The sequence below is a fragment of the Octopus bimaculoides genome, unplaced genomic scaffold (genome assembly GCF_046866305.1).
Source record: "Octopus bimaculoides isolate indiv1 unplaced genomic scaffold, ASM4686630v1 contig40, whole genome shotgun sequence".
Classification (NCBI taxonomy): domain Eukaryota; kingdom Metazoa; phylum Mollusca; class Cephalopoda; order Octopoda; family Octopodidae; genus Octopus; species Octopus bimaculoides.
This window is the reverse complement of record NW_028315290.1, coordinates 438,437-447,500: the sequence shown is the minus strand read 5'-3', so window position 1 is coordinate 447,500 and position 9,064 is coordinate 438,437. Positions and strand designations below refer to the sequence as shown.

Sequence of the window (9,064 nt, the reverse complement as noted above, 5' to 3'; positions counted from 1 at the left end):
CAAAAGTGGCCCACTTGGCACCGTGCATTCGTCGCAAGAAACGCGCAAAATAATTATCATTATTCCCAACGATTCGTAAACGGCCGCCTCCGTTCGGGAGAGGAGGAGTAGCGCGGCCCGTTTCGCCCGTTCCGAGTTCGAGAGTAGATCGAGGCCGTCAACGTCCCCGGGGCCTCCAGTCGTTCGCTTTACCGGACGGAATTGCGTGTCGTTCTCCTGCTGGCGCCAGCTATCCTGAGGGAAACTTCGGAGGGAACCAGCTACTAGACGGCTCGATTGGTCTTTCGCCCCTACACCCGGTTCCGACGATCGATTTGCACGTCAGAGGCGCTTCGGACTTCCACCAGAGTTTCCTCTGGCTTCGTCCCGACCGGGCGTGGATCGCCATCTTTCGGGTCCCCGGCCGCCTGCTACACCTGAGTCGGAGCGTGAACGCGCGCTTTCGAGCGCGAACGCGCGGGCCCGACCCGGGAACGATGCTTCGAAACGCCGCGTGTTACAAAAAAAGAAGCGAGCCGCCGCCACCACCACCGCTGATGCTGCAGCAACCGACGAGATTAGACGACGGCGGCAGCAACTGCGGCGGCTGCTGCGACAGCGGCCCAACTCCCTTCCCCCGAGCGGCGACGTGTCACGTTCTCGCTTTCGCTGTGCCGTCGGAGTTCGCAAAGTGAAAGGCTCCAACGACTCGCAGTCGACTGGGACTCCTCGGTCCGTGTTTCAAGACGGGTCGGGTAGGTTGCCGATGCTCGTCGCTGACCGGCAGCAGCGGGCGGCTTTTCGGGCGATCCCGCCGACTCCTCCAACAACCACCGCTCCTGCTGCTGTAGCACCACGCGCAAAGACGAGGAGCAAGTAGAAGAAGTAGTAGAAGAAGAAGGAGCAGGCGGGCGGCCGCGTCGCTTTCGCGACTCGCTGCGTCGTGAGTGCTGAGGGCGAGGTGCGTTAGCCCGTCTCCGTCGGTTAGCCGTGCCTGCGCTTTCGTGGAGCGACGGGCCCGGTCGAGAGAAGCGCGTGGATCCCGACGCCGGTCGGTCCCCGCGTGAACGGGTTCCGGACGCCGAGGCGCTCGTCTGCGACCTGCGGACGCCGCGCGCCTACCGGCCCGACGGGAACGGGTCGCGACGACGGATCGGAGGGGAAGTGCGTCCGATGCCGGCGCCACGGAAATCGAGCGCCGACGAGGCGGCAGACGACCGCCCGCGGAAACGAGCGGCCGCCACCGACGCGTTCGTCGGCGACGACGGCGCCTTAGGAGGCGGGGGTGAAAGTGGCAGCGGACTGAGTCCCCTCGCGATCGCGGTGAGCGGTCCTACCCGTTTACCCCTGGGCGGTTTCACGGTCTCTTGAACTCTCTCTCCAAAGTTCTTTTCAACTTTCCCTCGCGGTACTTGTCGGCTATCGGACTCGTCCCCGTATTTAGCCTTGGATGGAGCTTACCACCCGCTTTGGGCTGCGTTCCCAAGCAACCCGACTCTCGGGCCGAAAAGAAACACCGCCGATCGCCGCCGGCTCCGAATGGGCCTGGCACCCGCTCTGGGCAGCCCCGATCGAGGGGACTCCGAACCTAGCCGGGCGAAACGATCGACCGTGTACGACCCTTGCGCCACAGCTCTCGACGACCGGCGCGGCCGACGAGATTCGGCGTTGGGCTTCTCCCGGTTCACTCGCCGTTACTTAGGGAATCCCGGTTGGTTTCTTTTCCTCCGCTTAGCGATATGCTTAAGTTCGGCGGGTAGTCTCGTCCGAGTCGAGGGCAGCTTAGAAAAAAATAAAAAGTCGTCGCTGCGGCAAACCGCATTCGATTCGTCGTCGTCGTCGTCGTCGTCGTCTTCGATGGCCTGCACGAACGCTCGCAAACGAGATCCACAGAGCGAACACCGACCGAAGATGCAGACGGCTGCGGCGGCGGCGGCGGCGGCGGCGGCAGCCACGGAGTAATACGAGGAGGCAACGACGGCGAGGGCGGCAGGCAGAAGAGTGCGCACGAACGGCGGACGGTGCGTTCCCTGCTGCTACTGCACATGTCGGCCGCTCCGTGGCAGGTGTCGCAGCGATGACGGTCTGGCATTGCGGGAGACGGAGGATCGAGCGGCGCGCGCTCGCTAGTCGTGCCGGAAGCAGAAGCAGTAGCGAGAACGAAAGGCGAGCTGTTCACGCTGCCCGCCCGCTTCCACGGCGCGCGCCCTTTCCTGCGACTCCCGACTCCCCGCCGCTGCTGCTGCTGCAACGGCGGACGGCTTTTTCGTGTCGTGACCGCCTCTCGACCGGACGGGGCCCCGGGACGATGGGATCCCGGGGCCGCAATGTGCGTTCGAGGTGTCGATGTTCACTGAGTCCTGCAATTCGCATCAGTTCACGCGGATAGCCGCGCTCTTCATCGACGGACGAGCCGAGTGATCCCCCGTCCAGGGTTTCGGTATTTGCTACTACTACTACTACGCCTACCAGCACTGCTGATGCTGGCCGACGCAGAGGCGAGGAAAGGAAGGAAGACGAGAGAGATATTGATGTTCGTGGAGCCGCAAAGCGTGCAGCACCGTCGGCCTAGCGCACTGTATTCGGGCGGACGCAGGCTGGGTGAAAACTGCGCGGTCGGCAGCTGCCAGAGAGAGAACGAGAAGGAAGCATAACGACTTGCGGGCTTCGTTCACCGCTGATGACGCCGCCGCTTCTACTTGCTCGTTGCTCGGCTGAGGCTGAGGCTGCACTGTTAGAGGGCCGACGATTGCGAGGGGGCCCGGCCGCGGCTTACGAAACCGGCTGGATGGCGCCGGAAAGGCGAGGAGGAGGCGACGACGACGGCGATGTTGGCCGGCCGACGCCAGGAAGGAAGACGAGAGAGATATTGATGTTCGTGGAGCCGCAAAGCGTGCAGCACCGTCGGCCTAGCGCACTGTATTCGGGCGGACGCAGGCTGGGTGAAAACTGCGCGGTCGGCAGCTGCCAGAGAGAGAACGAGAAGGAAGCATAACGACTTGCGGGCTTCGTTCACCGCTGATGACGCCGCCGCTTCTACTTGCTCGTTGCTCGGCTGAGGCTGAGGCTGCACTGTTAGAGGGCCGACGATTGCGAGGGGGCCCGGCCGCGGCTTACGAAACCGGCTGGATGGCGCCGGAAAGGCGAGGAGGAGGCGACGACGACGGCGATGTTGGCCGGCCGACGCCAGGAAGGAAGACGAGAGAGATATTGATGTTCGTGGAGCCGCAAAGCGTGCAGCACCGTCGGCCTAGCGCACTGTATTCGGGCGGACGCAGGCTGGGTGAAAACTGCGCGGTCGGCAGCTGCCAGAGAGAGAACGAGAAGGAAGCATAACGACTTGCGGGCTTCGTTCACCGCTGATGACGCCGCCGCTTCTACTTGCTCGTTGCTCGGCTGAGGCTGAGGCTGCACTGTTAGAGGGCCGACGATTGCGAGGGGGCCCGGCCGCGGCTTACGAAACCGGCTGGATGGCGCCGGAAAGGCGAGGAGGAGGCGACGACGACGGCGATGTTGGCCGGCCGACGCCAGGAAGGAAGACGAGAGAGATATTGATGTTCGTGGAGCCGCAAAGCGTGCAGCACCGTCGGCCTAGCGCACTGTATTCGGGCGGACGCAGGCTGGGTGAAAACTGCGCGGTCGGCAGCTGCCAGAGAGAGAACGAGAAGGAAGCATAACGACTTGCGGGCTTCGTTCACCGCTGATGACGCCGCCGCTTCTACTTGCTCGTTGCTCGGCTGAGGCTGAGGCTGCACTGTTAGAGGGCCGACGATTGCGAGGGGGCCCGGCCGCGGCTTACGAAACCGGCTGGATGGCGCCGGAAAGGCGAGGAGGAGGCGACGACGACGGCGATGTTGGCCGGCCGACGCCAGGAAGGAAGACGAGAGAGATATTGATGTTCGTGGAGCCGCAAAGCGTGCAGCACCGTCGGCCTAGCGCACTGTATTCGGGCGGACGCAGGCTGGGTGAAAACTGCGCGGTCGGCAGCTGCCAGAGAGAGAACGAGAAGGAAGCATAACGACTTGCGGGCTTCGTTCACCGCTGATGACGCCGCCGCTTCTACTTGCTCGTTGCTCGGCTGAGGCTGAGGCTGCACTGTTAGAGGGCCGACGATTGCGAGGGGGCCCGGCCGCGGCTTACGAAACCGGCTGGATGGCGCCGGAAAGGCGAGGAGGAGGCGACGACGACGACGACGACGGCGATGTTGGCCGGCCGACGCCAGGAAGGAAGACGAGAGAGATATTGATGTTCGTGGAGCCGCAAAGCGTGCAGCACCGTCGGCCTAGCGCACTGTATTCGGGCGGACGCAGGCTGGGTGAAAACTGCGCGGTCGGCAGCTGCCAGAGAGAGAACGAGAAGGAAGCACAACGACAGCGGAAACGATTTGCAGTCCTCGTTCACCGCTGCTACTTGCTCGTTGCTTGTTGCTCGTTGCTCGGCTGAGGCTGAGGCTGCACTGTTAGAGGGCCGACGATTGCGAGGGGGCCCGGCCGCGGCTTACGAAACCGGCTGGATGGCGCCGGAAAGGCGAGGAGGAGGCGACGACGACGGCGATGTTGGCCGGCCGACGCCAGGAAGGAAGACGAGAGAGATATTGATGTTCGTGGAGCCGCAAAGCGTGCAGCACCGTCGGCCTAGCGCACTGTATTCGGGCGGACGCAGGCTGGGTGAAAACTGCGCGGTCGGCAGCTGCCAGAGAGAGAACGAGAAGGAAGCATAACGACTTGCGGGCTTCGTTCACCGCTGATGACGCCGCCGCTTCTACTTGCTCGTTGCTCGGCTGAGGCTGAGGCTGCACTGTTAGAGGGCCGACGATTGCGAGGGGGCCCGGCCGCGGCTTACGAAACCGGCTGGATGGCGCCGGAAAGGCGAGGAGGAGGCGACGACGACGACGACGACGGCGATGTTGGCCGGCCGACGCCAGGAAGGAAGACGAGAGAGATATTGATGTTCGTGGAGCCGCAAAGCGTGCAGCACCGTCGGCCTAGCGCACTGTATTCGGGCGGACGCAGGCTGGGTGAAAACTGCGCGGTCGGCAGCTGCCAGAGAGAGAACGAGAAGGAAGCATAACGACTTGCGGGCTTCGTTCACCGCTGATGACGCCGCCGCTTCTACTTGCTCGTTGCTCGGCTGAGGCTGAGGCTGCACTGTTAGAGGGCCGACGATTGCGAGGGGGCCCGGCCGCGGCTTACGAAACCGGCTGGATGGCGCCGGAAAGGCGAGGAGGAGGAGGCGAGAGAGATATTGAGGTTCGTGGAGCCGCAAAGCGTGCAGCACCGTCGGCCTAGCGCACTGTATTCGGGCGGACGCAGGCTGGGTGAAAACTGCGCGGTCGGCAGCTGCCAGAGAGAGAACGAGAAGGAAGCATAACGACAGCGGAAACGATTTGCGGGCTTCGTCCACCGCTGATGACGCCGCTTCTACTTGCTCGTTGCTCGGCTGAGGCTGAGGCTGCACTGTTAGAGGGCCGACGAGTGCGAGGGGGCCCGGCCGCGACTTACGAAACCGGCTGGCTGGCGCCGGAAAGGCGAGGAGGAGGAGGAGACGGAGGAGCGGAGCAGGGCTGCTTCTGCTGCTGCGGTAATGATCCTTCCGCAGGTTCACCTACGGAAACCTTGTTACGACTTTTACTTCCTCTAAGCGATCGGGTTCGGTCGTCTTCTCCGGGCCATCAGAGAACGCGCCGGCGACGGCGCGGAACGCCGCCGCGCGTAAGCGAACTCGTCGGCCAGATCCGAGGACCTCACCGGACCGTTCGATCGGTAGTAGCGACGGGCGGTGTGTACAAAGGGCAGGGACGTGATCGACGCGGGCTGATGACCCGCGCCTACCGGGAATTCCTCGTTCACGGGGTTGGTTCCAGGCCCCGATCCCTATCACGGGAGGTGGTTCAGAGGTTTCCCGACCCTCTCGGGCCGGGGGAGACGCGCCCGCTGATACCTCCAGTGTAGCGCGCGTGCGGCCCCGGACATCTAAGGGCATCACAGACCTGTTATCGCTCCGCCTCGTGCGGCTTTCTGCCGCCCGTCCCTCTAAGAAGCGCTGCGTTCGCCAACCGACTGGCCCGGGCGCGACGGCGTGCCGCCGCCGGGCTCGCGCGGGCCGAGCCGACCGAGTCACCGCCGCCGCTCCGCAACCGACGCCGCAACCACGCCGCGTGCGAACCGCCATCCCAGACCAACCCGCACACCAACCCGCGAGGAGCGGAGCACGAAAGGCTGCTAAGAAGGCAGTTGCCGGACGCGGCCGCAGCGCCGGACGCGAAGGAGAGCGGCGGCAACGGCAAGCACGGGCCGCGCGCGGAGCTACCGACGATGGCTTCGGCGCCGCCTCGCTACCGGAAAAGCACTAATCGACGCGCTAGTTAGCAGGCCGGAGTCTCGTTCGTTATCGGAATCAACCAGACGGATCGCTCCACCAACTAAGAACGGCCATGCACCACCACCCACCGAATCGAGAAAGAGCTATCGATCTGTCAATCCTACCGGTGTCCGGACCGGGTGAGTTTTCCCGTGTTGAGTCAAATTAAGCCGCAGGCTCCACTCCTGGTGGTGCCCTTCCGTCAATTCCTTTAAGTTTCTGTTTTGCAACCATACTCCCCCCGGAACCGACTATGGTTTCCCGCGCAGGCTCCCCGCCGGGTCATCGAAGCGAACGCCGGCGGAGCGCCAGTCGGCATCGTTTACGGTCGGAACTACGACGGTATCTGATCGTCTTCGAACCTCCGACTTTCGCTCTTGATCGAGGAAAACGTGCTTGCCACACGCCGTCGCTGCAGTGCGTCTTGCGACGATCCAAGAATTTCACCTCTAACGTCGCAATACGAGTGGCCCCGATCGCTCCCTTCGATCATTGCCTCGTCGTGAACGGAGACCGACGGATGACGCGCGGACGAGGCCATTTTCCATCATTCCATGCTTTTCGTATGCAAGCCGGCGGGGCTCGCTCTGAGCACTCTAATTTTTTCACAGTGAACGTACCGGCCGCCTCGGACACTCGGCGAAGAGCACCCTCGGAGGAACCGTGCGGGCCGAAACGACCGGGAGGTGGACGCGCTACCGAAACGCGTGCGAGCGGCGATGCCCCGGGCGACGCTCGACCCCCGTTTGTTTCCCCCGAAAACACCGCGTACCGCCGCAAGCGACGGAGGAGACGGCGGCGGCGGCAGCAGCAGCGACGACGGCGGCGAGGCCGAACGATCGCGTGCCGATGCCGATGCCGACCGACCGACCGACCGACCGAGAGGACGGAAGCGGAAGCTACGGAGGCGGGTGACGGGCTACCGGAGAGACCGTCGCAGCGACGATGCGCGCAGAGCTCCGCGGCCCGACCGCGCACGCACCGGCGAATAGGGCCGGGAGTGCGAACGGACGACCGAAGCGGACGCGCGCGAGGCACGCCCGCGACGGCGCCGTCGCCCCGAACGTGCTGGGGCACGTTTTCGAGACCCGAATTCCGACTACGAGCTTTTCAAACGCAACAATTTTAATATACGCTACCGGAGCTGGAATTACCGCGGCTGCTGGCACCAGACTTGCCCTCCGGTCGATCCTCGTTAACGGATTTGAAGTGTACTCATTCCGATCGCGGGGCCTCGACAGAGTCCCGCGTCGTTATTTTTCGTCACTACCTCCCCGTGCCGGGAGTGGGTAATTTGCGCGCCTGCTGCCTTCCTTGGATGTGGTAGCCGTTTCGCATGCTCCCTCTCCGGAATCGAACCCTGATTCCCCGTTACCCGTTGCCACCACGGTCGGCACTTACCGGGCCGTCGACAGTTGATAGGGCGGACTCGCGGGGGACCCGTCGCGCGAAGGCTAGTCGATACTAGCCCGTGCGATCGTACTGACAGTTATCCAGAGTCACCAAAATCGAAGGGGCGTGAAGCCGACGCACGCCTAGACCCGCGCGCGTGCGAAGCACGGCGACGGCGGCTGCTGCGACGGCCCGTACGCGTCGGTCTCAGTCTAATATTTGCGCCGCGACCAATGCGGAAGGCCGACCGTATCGTCGCGACCGGCGGCGGCGGGAACTGGCGAGCAGTCCCGGAACCAACCCGGCCGAGCGGGCGCCGGCGACGACCGGCAGCGGCTGGGACGACGCCGAGCACGCGGAGGCGCTGCGGCGACGAAGACCGCTGCTGCTGCCGGAAGCCGTTTTTCGGCCCGACGCCCGGGTGCGACCTGCGATCGCGGCTTCGGTTGCATGTATTAGCTCTAGAATTGCCACAGTTATCCACTCTCCTCGCGGTGAGGAATACGGTCCCGAGGATTAGGTCCGGTTCCTGAGCCATTCGCGGTTTCACCATTCGTTTACGGCATGAACTTACACTTGCATGGCTTAAGCTTTGAGACAAGCATATGACTACTGGCAGGATCAACCAGGTATCGTCGTCGTCGTCGTCGTCGTCGCTGTAGTAGCGTCACCGTCGCGTCGGTCGGCTGAGAGCGGAAGTCGAGGCGGATGTCGAGGCGGAAGTCCCGCTGCTGCCATCGCCGCCGCCGCCGCGCGGAGAGCAAACGAAAGCGAAGAGGAGGAGGAGGAGGAGGAGAAGCCTGAAAAATCGCGGCCGCCGCTGCTGCTGCTGCGGTAGCCGTTCGTTCGTACGTACGTTACGCGTCCTAATCCGCCGCTCTGCTGTAGCAGCGGAAAAGCGCGCCAGACGGAAGAAAAAGAGTTCGCCGAGTAGAAACGGTTTGCGATCCGACTGCCGCACACCGGGCCGCTGCGGTAGGACGGGCGCCGGTGCGGGTTGAAGAAGCGAGGCGGTTTCTGGCTGCTGCTGCCGCCGCCGCCGCCGCCACGCGAGAAGGACGACGAGCGGGGAAGCGAGCGAGCCGAAACGATTGCGACAGCACGGGCTGCGGTCAACGAGAAGCGTGTGTGCGATGACGAAAACGGCGTTGTCGGCAGCCGCCGAACGAGCCAAAGCAACGACGATGCCGGGATGGGCGAGCGCGAGGAGATTGCGGGGGGGGGGCACCACCGCCGCGAAACCCGGAGTTGTAGCCACGGTTGTTGATCCGTCCCGGTCTAGCGGGACGAACACACAGCACCGCTCTCTTTCGGTGACGTCGCGTCGCCTGTG

General features: G+C 64.0%; 2 non-coding genes and 1 pseudogene across 2 annotated transcripts in view; all 3 read right to left on the bottom strand.

Moving 5' to 3' along the window:
* The window catches only part of LOC149129334 (large subunit ribosomal RNA), a 5,184-nt gene extending 3,425 nt beyond the window's left edge, over positions 1 to 1,759 (bottom strand). The window contains exon 1 of the ribosomal RNA XR_016240031.1: positions 1 to 1,759. This exon is cut by the window's left edge and continues 3,425 nt beyond it. This is a non-coding gene — a ribosomal RNA (large subunit ribosomal RNA).
* A 498-nt stretch (positions 1,760 to 2,257) lies between these two features.
* Positions 2,258 to 2,416, bottom strand: LOC149129333 (5.8S ribosomal RNA). Its single transcript, XR_016240019.1, has one exon. It is a non-coding gene; the product is annotated as a 5.8S ribosomal RNA (ribosomal RNA).
* A 3,144-nt stretch (positions 2,417 to 5,560) lies between these two features.
* LOC149129332 (small subunit ribosomal RNA) lies at positions 5,561 to 8,363 on the bottom strand (annotated as a pseudogene).
* Positions 8,364 to 9,064: the final 701 nt, after the last annotated feature.